Source organism: Atta cephalotes (genome assembly GCF_000143395.1).
Source record: "Atta cephalotes unplaced genomic scaffold scaffold00033, whole genome shotgun sequence".
In the NCBI taxonomy this organism is placed as follows: Eukaryota; Metazoa; Arthropoda; class Insecta; order Hymenoptera; family Formicidae; genus Atta; species Atta cephalotes.
Genome location: NW_012130097.1, coordinates 1,938,595 through 1,949,743, shown reverse-complemented (window position 1 = coordinate 1,949,743; position 11,149 = coordinate 1,938,595).

Sequence of the window (11,149 nt, the reverse complement as noted above, 5' to 3'; positions counted from 1 at the left end):
GCTGAAGATCTTGTCAGTCTGATAAATATTCGGTCTGAATATTATTCGTATCGCGATTTGCCGTAGTCTCTTAGGATCGGCGAAGTAAGAGGCATTCCGAGGTAGTTCAGGTATATTCGCATAATTGCCGACTAGGGATCTCTTTTGTATATAACGAAAAGATACAAAGATGTCCGTCAAAAAGACGAATATGATATCGGCTGCGCATTTCGAATACCGAAATAGAAACCGAAAACCGCGATCGCCATTAAGATTTCCGACTACTCGTTATTCCATCTGTTGGTATCGATTCTTATAACAAACGCGACTGTAACTTTGATAAGGAATACCTTTGACATAAATCTGATACAGAATGTACCTCTTATTGAGATACTGATTCTTGACATCATTATATAACAGAATACTAAATAGTTTTATTGACGACAGTGCTGTACATGCAGTTCTAATTATTTCTTTAAACGACAATTATTTCTAAAAGAAAAAGAAATTATTTTAACTTCTTTTTTACTGTGATGATTTCTATTGAATTGAAATTATTTTTTTGAATCTGTTACAATTTTTCAGTCATGAAATTTTATTATTTAATTCTAGAAATATTGAGTGATACATTATTGCTATATCGATATTTAAATTTTATGTAGATAGAAATATGTTACTCTTAATCACTGTAACATAAATTACAATTGCACACTTTTAATGATAAAATATTGATAATCGAGATGTTTCTAAACACAATTAACCTAATTATTAATTTAAAAGAAAAGAAAGAATAAACAGACTATCAAATCTTGAAGAGCTTCTACAGATGAGCGACTTTGTAGCGCCACAATCGAAAGCACCGACCCATTTATACACAGCTATTCTGTGGCGCTACAGAAAAGTGTCGCGAATATATGAGCCACTTGCATGGCGCGACAAGAAGCGTTGCCCATCTAAACGCATCCGCAATTCTTTTTGTCGCGTCACGTAGTGGCGCCATATGAACATATTCGCGACATTTTTCTGTAGCGCCACAGAATAACTTTGTATCGGCGCATAACGGATCGGCGCATTCGATTGTGGTGCTACAAAGTCGCTCGTCTGTAGGAACCCGAAATTAAGTATATAAGTGTATAAGTTCAATATGTCTCCTTATAACACTTATCAATAAATATATAAATACATATAATTATATCAAATAGCTTAAAAATCACTTATCACATTCTCTATTATAATACTGACCTTCAAAATAATATATATATAATGATTTAATTTTTAAAAGTTTGTCTTCGCTTCTTCTAGTACATAATTTACTTTGTAATATGGCAGATTAGCCTTCCTGATGATCACTAAATATTTAGCTTAGCGTTTAATGATTTTGCTTGTACGTAAAATTCATAGAAGAATTCTAGTTAAGATAATTTATAAAAGTTATTTAATGTTGCATACAGCATCAGAGAGAACCTTCCTTTTAAAAATAATGTAAAAGATTTTTTAAGTTTACAAATCTTTATGTATAAAATATAATTATTTTTGAAAAATTTATATACTTCTTTTAAAAATATATGTAATACATTATTTCAAATTTAAAAAATTATTTAAAAGTAGTTAGGATAAATATATGATAAAATGACTTTATGATTGGCATTTTATAAACTTAAAAACATTTGATTAACATTTTAATGAGAAATCGTCGATACTCAGTACTAAGTCTGTATTAGATTTGCGAAAATTGAATTTTCTCTAATTTATGAAGGATATTTGATATTCGTGTTTTTGTTCTACCGTAGACCTGCGATACGTTACTCTTCTCGCAGGTTGTGATTCGGCCATTTGTAGGCTAACCACGAACACCATATGTTCCCAACCGGCGTATATGTTAAAATTTTCAAAGCAAGCATCGCGCTCATGCTTTTTCCTACCAACAAACGAGAATTTTGAAATTCTCTATTTAGTTGAATTTTATAATACCGTCGTATTACCTAAAATTAATATGATATAATATAATAATTACACTGTTCTTTTCAGAAATAATATATTAAATAATTTATTAACTTTATATATACAAATTTTATAGCAGATAAACTTATAAATATTAAACAATTTCTTTACATTAATTACATTAATATATTATTATACTTTTTTTCAAAAAATTAAATTATAATTAAACGTATATTTAAATAAATAAATAAAACAAATATTATGCTAAATTGTTAATGTAAAGAAATTAATAATATTTTAATTAATAATATTTGTATATATAAAGTTAATAAATTATTTAACACATTATTCCTGAAAAAAGCAACGTGATTATTATATTATACTGTGTTAATTTTAGGTGATATGATATTACAAAATTCAGTTAAATAGAGAATTTTAAAATATTTCTCGTTTGTTGGTAGGAAAAAATATGAGCGTGATGCTTGCTTTGAAAATAAAATAAAATAAAATAAAATAAAATAATAATTTTTATAATGATTATTATTTTATTTTCTAATATCTATATAATTTCATTTTTTTTAGTTAAAATTTTGTAGATGTGAAATAAAATTTTAATCTCTACTATTACATTAATAATTTTAATATAAATTGTCACAATTGTCCATTTATGATCGCATTAATTATTTTCCTCTAATTATTCAATATACGTTCTTGCGGAATAGAAATTAAAGTAGGTAACTGTGAAACATGGAGACGAATGTTTTCCTTTTCTCATTCATAAAACTGCCTTAGTTTCAATGCCGAGTAGGAGACCACGTTTTACTCTCCCATGCGTGTTTTACTTACGTGCAACTCGCAGACAAATGACCGCATTATACACTTTATTTCCTGTCATACTAAGACGTCCATTATTTAAACGAGTTAGATTAACGATTGTGCTTGTGTCTAAAGCTATAATCGATAAAGGATTTATGGAACGCGCGACAGCTTCCTCCTCCATGCCAAAGGACCGGATTCACAAAGGAAGTCACGCGAGCTCACGGCAGATGGAAAATCTTATAAATCTCGTCTAAAACAATCTTCCGTCTTGAAATAAGCTTGTTTCCGCATTGGCATTTAAATATTTAACAGGATGTCCGAAGAAGCAATCGCGTGCTTCGGACGATCCAGTACTGCCCAACGTATCGTGCGTGATTATTCGAACTAATCTAATGGTATAGTAACGACGCGTCAATTCTACGATGATTAGTCAACAAAAATCGTAACTATCTGCTTTGCGCATGTTTCGTGCTCGAGTCAATTTAAAAGAAAGATCCATCGTTAAAAATTACTTAGAATGTACATTAATTTTATTAAAATTTAGTGCGACTGAACACATATAGATTTTTCTGAAATTATGTCATAAGTTCTTATGTCAATTATTGTAGTCATGAAACGCTATGTATAAATGTTCTATAAAATTGCTGAAGTCATTATTTCGTTTCTTTTCTAGATTAGTATTATTAAGAAGCAAAAAATTTTAGTAGAACAAATATCTACATATGAAATCTACATATGAGGGAAATACATGTTTCTCTGAAAAATTAGGTGCTGTTGAAACGAGTTAGTTTTTACATAAATGTGGTTTGTAATGTGATGAGCAAAAGATATCAGACATCTCAAGGCTTAATGAATAGTTTATGAATTGAGGTGTATGAAATTTGTACTCGTAGAACACTTTTGATATATCACAGATCAAAGATTATCCATTATTGAGCTTTGAGACGTCTATGACAACTTTTATTTATTACGTTTTAAGCTCTATTATATGCAAAATCCATCTCATTTCATTGAGATGCATTTTCCATAAATTAGTTTTTATTCATAAAAAGAAAACTTAAAAAATATTAAAGTAGAAATAAAAAGATCTAAAATTAGATATTTAAAATGATAAAAAAATACTGTAACAGAAAAGATTGGAGTCAATTTAAAGATTAAAGACACTGAAGAAAAGCCTGATATTGTTAAAAGCTGTAATGAATACTAATTCTCTTCGTGATGTTAACATACAAGGTGATATTTTTACGATTGCGGAGAGATGATTCTTTTGAACGATAATTGAATTTTAAATGATAATATCAACTTACATAATATTTGTACGATGAAGTGACAAAAAAAATCGTTCGATAAAAGCATGTATTTATCACAATATGAAAATACGTGGAACACAATAAAATTTACGCACATTGTGATGGAATAAATTCACATTCAACTTTTGAACCGAAGAGTGTTATTTCTGCGTTTTTTTCCCGACATGGCGATCTCAGAAGAAGATACACGAGGACAATCGACAATGAAAAGCGCGAGAAATAAGTAAGATTGCGCATAAGAATGACTTTAAGAACGTGGGCGGGAGGCGTATGCAAATAGACTTGGCACGAGCGGCATACATGGCACTTCAATGGACGGTATTCAATGAACAGCCGACACATCGCTGATTTAAGATCTTTTAAATGGAAATTCATCGACTGAGATGCGACGGGTATTTTAGATATTGCACAAGAAAAGCAGAACTTTCTTTTGGAAGTTTTTTTTATTTTTGATGTGAATATATACAGTGGTTCCAGCGCTGCTGAAAGTTTTCAATATATTTACGTATACGTATAATTTTATGTCTACCTTTTATCAATCTTTTCAATTTTTATTATAAGTTAATAAAATTCTTGTTATAATCTTAACTTTTACAGAACGGAAAAGCTATTATTGTGAAATTAGTATTGTTAAATTTTGAAGCAAGGAATATACAATGAAATAATGAATTATAAGATATAATTGTAACAATCTTATTCATGAAAAGCTGTGTGTAAGATATTAAAAATAGACTTCCGTTTTCTAAAGGTTAACAACATTATATTTTGTCAATATTAAATGAAAATGGATCGAGAAATATTCAGTAGTGAAAGAAGATCATCTTCTTATCTAATAATATTGTTGTGTGAATTTTTTCAATTTCCAATTTAAGCAAATTGCGCGCCTATTTTTATTTATCTTAAAATATAGTCTTAAATTGAAGCTGGAGTAATATCACAAATTAAATTGAGCAACTTAATATTACTGATGCTAATAAGATTCTTTAAAGAAACACTATAAATAATTTATTATGAAAAACGTTACAATATTTTTAAATATTAGAATATATTAAGTTACTTGTATACTAGATCTTTATTAGTAAAGATTCTTTATCTGAGCAATGCAATAAAATTACTTATTGATCGGAAACTTTTGGAAGCCATGTACAGTTTTGATTGAATCAACTGAATCAGATATCTTTAACAGTACTTGCAATGGAGTTTCTGAAGAACGACTGTTACGTTATTCAGAACCAAACGTACATTGAGAGAATGCGCGTCGTCTGACTGAACGCGCTTCGTTTAAAAACCTTGAGAATTGCAAAATAGGTCGAATGAAATGTTACCCACGTTCTACGCGCTCCAATTCTCGCAGAAGTGGTAGATTGTGGATAATCAACTTCAACTGTCCCTATTCAGAAACTATTGAAGCGCGACATATTTCAAATATTCCCGTTATGTATCTCTCGGAATGAGGGTAATGATAATTAATGGTATCATCAACGCCAACGTTAAATGGTAAATCAACACACTATTTACGTCATACATCCCAATGTTGAACCAATACATTTTATCAAATGTATGCGTTACATTTCTCGTATAATAAAGAGACAAAATAACTGTCATGCTCCATATATAGCTTAATCGCGGAATCCTTCGGTTACTTCATCTCTTTTCTCGTCATCGATTAACAATCTGAATAACTGCTACTATATTTCATTTTTCCTGTCGTTTCTATCGCTCGATTCCGATTCGCGTATTCTCGACTCATTATTTTTTCGCTTGATATGACATCGTAGACGATTTCACCTTCGTATTCCTTCGTATCACGACGTTGTCGTAACTATGTTAATTACGTTTTCGTCGGTTTGTATTTTTATCTCAACATGCTTAAAAATCAGAGCAAAATAAATCTCGAAATTTCCGCTCATTACGTCGCGAGATATGAGTATACTAAAGTGTAATTTGCGTGATTTAAATTGGAAAGCGCGAAGTTATGACAACTGTCTGATTATTTCGCTTTCTCACTCGTTTTTTCGAGTTTTAAACGAGCAACATATTCCACGAAAGACCACTTTACAAGATTATTCTTTAAAAAAAAAAGATTGTATGTTCCTTGCATCGTGAAGTAAAATAATGTTGCTGTTGTCTATATAATTTTATCGCGGTCTACAACGAGAAGATTCTGGATCCTCTTTTAATTCTTTATGAAAGACATTAAAATTACATAAAAATTATTATGTTTCAAAAAATTTTATTATTTATACAATGAAACTTGCGATAATAGATTGCGAGCTGTCGGTATAAAATTAGAATGGTGATCGAGGCTTCTGTGTCTACCGCGCTTAAAATTTGATGCAGTCCCAAATTACTTTCAGTGCGTGTGCGATAGTGACGGGGATTTATAGAGTTTCGTGCCTCTGCAGCCTCGCGCATCACTTTGCTGTCGAAATTTTAAACAACGTCGGGAATAATGCATGCGCGTACAAAACAGGGCACCAACCCGAGCACCAAATCGAGCGAGCCCAACGCGAGGGAACTCTTGTAACAGTCGCGCGGCTTCCACCGACAATTCATCCCTGTACGTCGTTCGCATGCTGATATGAAACATTACACCGGAAGTTGCTGTAATCACTACCTTGCGAGAGAAGAAACGAACGAAGAGAGGATGAAGAGAGCTAGATGAGCGGCATCGATTTTGCAACATATGTATAATAAAATTTATCTGCGGAGGGATGAACAACGAAACAATTCGGAAGACGAACGCGAAAACGCGAGAGAATGCGCTAAGTTGATTTCGGGCTAAACGATTCGCGCCTTCCTTTTTCCGCCGCCTTAAACGTGTGCAGGTGCAGCCCCGCAATTCTCTCGCCCTCGGATTAACCCTCCCCCTTTCCGTGAGTTTTTCGCGCCCTCTGAATAATTTAAACGAAGGACGCGGATATACGGAGCACAGAATGAAGTTCCACTGAAGATGTATTTTAAGAACATCTGTCGGAAAAACAATTGCGCGAGGAAATGGCAAAGTTACTGTAAATATTTGATGGTTAACATTTAAATCAAATTTAAATCAAACCGTGAAAATAAATATATATCGGAATGCTTCTTTATCATCCATTACTGTGATAGCGATATGGATTGACTTGGCTTGTTTCTCTTTAAATTTATAAAAAAACTTATCAATTAATATAAATAGTATTTATAATATATATTTATTTTATGATATATTTATACTTGTATAATTAAATATTTTATCACTTGACTTTTTAAAATCATTTTAAAATCATTTTAAAGGCAATTAATAACAACACCTTTACATTGTTGTATTTTGGTATTATTATAATTATTACATATTTGTGTAATATTGCATAAATAATTGATTTGAATGTGAATTGATACTAATGTTTCAGTGTAATAACATACTTTATTAATCATTTGCGATGAATTTTGTGATAATTATAATCCGTGTAACAATCAGCTCTCCTAATCTCTTTTCTATTTATTATAATTTTATTTTGTTTAATTTTAATATGTTATATATATTTTACTGTATATAATTTTCATTTTACCGACTTTAAAAGCGATATTGTAAGCGCATTGGTATTATTTTTATCAATAGATCAGTCTTTTCCATATTGGACCACGAAAGTGATAGAGAACGAAATTAGTCAGACATTTAAACCGATTAGGCCACGACGACAAGGATTATAACAGAGCTTGCACTCGCGCGTTTTATCTACCCTCCTTTTTCCAGATGAAACTTATATATATAACTCTATAGTAACATAGTATTATTATCCATAAATCATGTTCTAACGCTTACACCGCTACCACAATGGCACGGCACTGTCATTAGTCCACAATACGCTCTCGCTCTGCTTAGTAAATTGCTTTCTCCGACTTTTTCTCTTGATTCCGTAGGAGACAATTATCGCATGAATGACATATACACATGCGTAAAATGTTTCTATGCTATATGATCTCGGGAAATATTTTACATAATTTGAAACAATTTTATTGTATATAATTATTTCAAAATTCATCACATAAAGGTTATCAATGTGAACTAAGAGAAGAAGTGTTTCGTATTTGTGGCTGTAATTGCATGATAAAATAATTATTATTAGGATACTCTATATAGTTATTATTGCTGTAACATCTAATAGTAATTATATTTCTAATTCTAAATAATATACCAAAAAATACACAGAAACTACTAAAAATTTAACATGTTTACATGTAGATATCTATAATTTTATAATATTTTTGTCTATTTTTCAGAGTTTATAATTTAATAAAATTTATTGTAAGTATTTAAATATATTAAAATAATTAATTGTTACATCTTTATGAATATTACATCTTTATTTATAAATATTCTTTATCTGAATAATACAACAAATTTAAATTTCATAACGATCAACTAAATAACTTTTCATAAAATTTTCACCAAACTCCTTACTAATTGACTTGAAACGTTTTGCAGCTAAAAGTTGGCATTTAAGAAAATGATTGTAAATTATTGCATTATAGTAATTGCTTTCCTTCTCTGTATATATATATATATATATATATATATACATGCGTGCGTGCGTGCGTGCGTGCATGCGTGTAATTCAATTATGATTTTTTTCGAACGTCTAGAAAGATAAATATATAATATATTATTACAACGTGCATACAAGAATAACAATGAGTTGTCATCGTTATTTTACATTGTCATTGGATGATGAAAGCCAGAGAATAATAAAAATTAGGAAGTCGCAAAACAAAAAAATTATGTCTGTGGTCCATGTGCAATAATTCTAATGCCTTCAAGAAGCAACGTTATGCTGCATCTTTGTTGACATTACTACGACAGCACGACATTCTTTTTTTGTCACGATAAGAAGCGTAAATGTCGATCGATCTTCCAATTAATCTGTTGAAACCTTTGGAACGACCGTCATCAGTTAGATAGGATTACCTTAATCTCTCTCCTCCCCCCCCCCCCTCCCTCTCTCTCTCTTTCGCCCGACATCGACTCGATTTTTGTGCGGTTTCTGCTCATCATGTTCGCTATCCTACCACCTTGATGGTTCCATTATTTGCCCGTGTCAGATCTTTCTCGTGATAAGTATCCCTAAATAATCCTGACAGATATATCTTTTCGATGTTATAGAAAACGTTGCGAATATTGAGCGAAGATTATCGGTACAGCAGTGCAACGAAGGAAATATTAATTCTATATAGGACGTAACTTTTGCGAAATATATATATATGTATGCACAATTACATGTATAGTTACATGTACAATACATACGGGAGATTAAAGCTAAACCCGATAAGCAATAAAGATAGGCGTTTAACTGCGGAAGTCCAAACCGAGTATTAGCTGCGGATTCGCGCAATGTATTTTATATAAGGCAATATCGCGAGAGGGCTCTATTTTTGCCATAATTGCGTGTTTCCGCGATATATCCCGCCGGTTCTATAACTATAGAACGTGCGAATGATTTACAGATCCGCTTATAGATGCATCATGAATAATAAATCACTAACTGTAATAAGTTCACGCATTACTGGTATTCCGTTAACCAACAGAGACCAGATACATAAAATCATATTTCTAATGATATTCAAGCAATCTATTAATAAATTCTTTCAATAAAAATTTGTATGTAAACTTTTAATTTATACTAATTGTATTTTATAATTGTATTTACGTTGTACCCATTCGACTGTGATAATAAAAGCTTTCACTTCTATTTCTACCTTTAAAAGGTAGAATAAATATGTAAATATATGAAATAAAGATAATAAATTTAAAACTTGTTTAGCACACATTTGTGTATTATGAAGAATATAATGCAATAATGCAATAAATAACTTCGAAATTTTCATCACGGAATATTATAATTGCTATTATTTTTTTTTAAATTTCGATATATACATCGATTTATACTATTAATCAAGGGAGCAATGGTAACTCAATCTCTTGAGTCAAATAATATTTCATTATTTTTATGTGATGTATGTTAAAGTGTAAATCGATTCATTTTTGTAATTGTTTTAAACTATTTTAAAGTATGGTAAGCAACGTACATATTAACGTATGCACGTATGCACTACTGTTAATAAATAATAAACTAAATATATAAATTAAAATTAATTTGAGTCAAATTTAATACAATTCTTGAATTTAATTGATTAACTTCATTGTTTTAGTTAAATTAACGACGTATTGAATAAGAACAGTGGCGATCTAGAAATGATTAAAAAATAGCTCCAATTAAATATAATTTGACATTATGAATTTAATAATTTACTTGGAAATTTACTAAATTTACTACCTTCCATTAATTTTCCTGATATATGTTTTTTAATAGATCAATAAAGCTTGGTTGAATTTCCTAAAAGATATAATTTAAATTTATAGATTACATCAAGTATGTATATGTATATATCGTCCATAATAAATTGATCAGAATAAGGATGTCCCTGTGCGACCATTTGCAGATTATTCGATAATAATTCGCGCGACATATGCTCCTTGTGATTAATACAAACCTGTTTGCGTCGTGTAAAATTTTGAAAGGAGAATTCAATTTAAAATATTCGAATGTGTCTCATTCTCTCACGAGTACCAGCGCGTGCAAAGCGTGAAGAACACGGTTTCAATGTAATTAAGCTTTATACACCAGTCGCGCTTTCATCGCTTCTTGCGAGCTAATTAAATTTGTACTTGCCTGTGGTGTAACCCGCCGTTTCGCGCGCTAGATATACGAAATTCTGAATTACGTGTTTATACGTATCTCGGCACAATCTAGACGGCACCCGAAATTACGTGACTGCCTCAGCGCAGTGCGGTGACGCAAACTAAGCTACGCAATCATTACCTCTCTTATAATTATCGTTTGTTACAATTGCGTGCGCGTGCGACGCTTTAATATTATTTAGCGATCAACAGTATTCTGAATTCTTTACATATATTAGATACACAAAGAGCGAAATTTATTCTTGTTAATTACGTTTATCTGAAATCGTTGAAACAGCATGTCTTGAATCTGCGTTTGTTTGCCCCACTTTCTACAATCGCGAATTCAAATCTTCCCAAAATGTCACGTTCATTCAGAAACTTT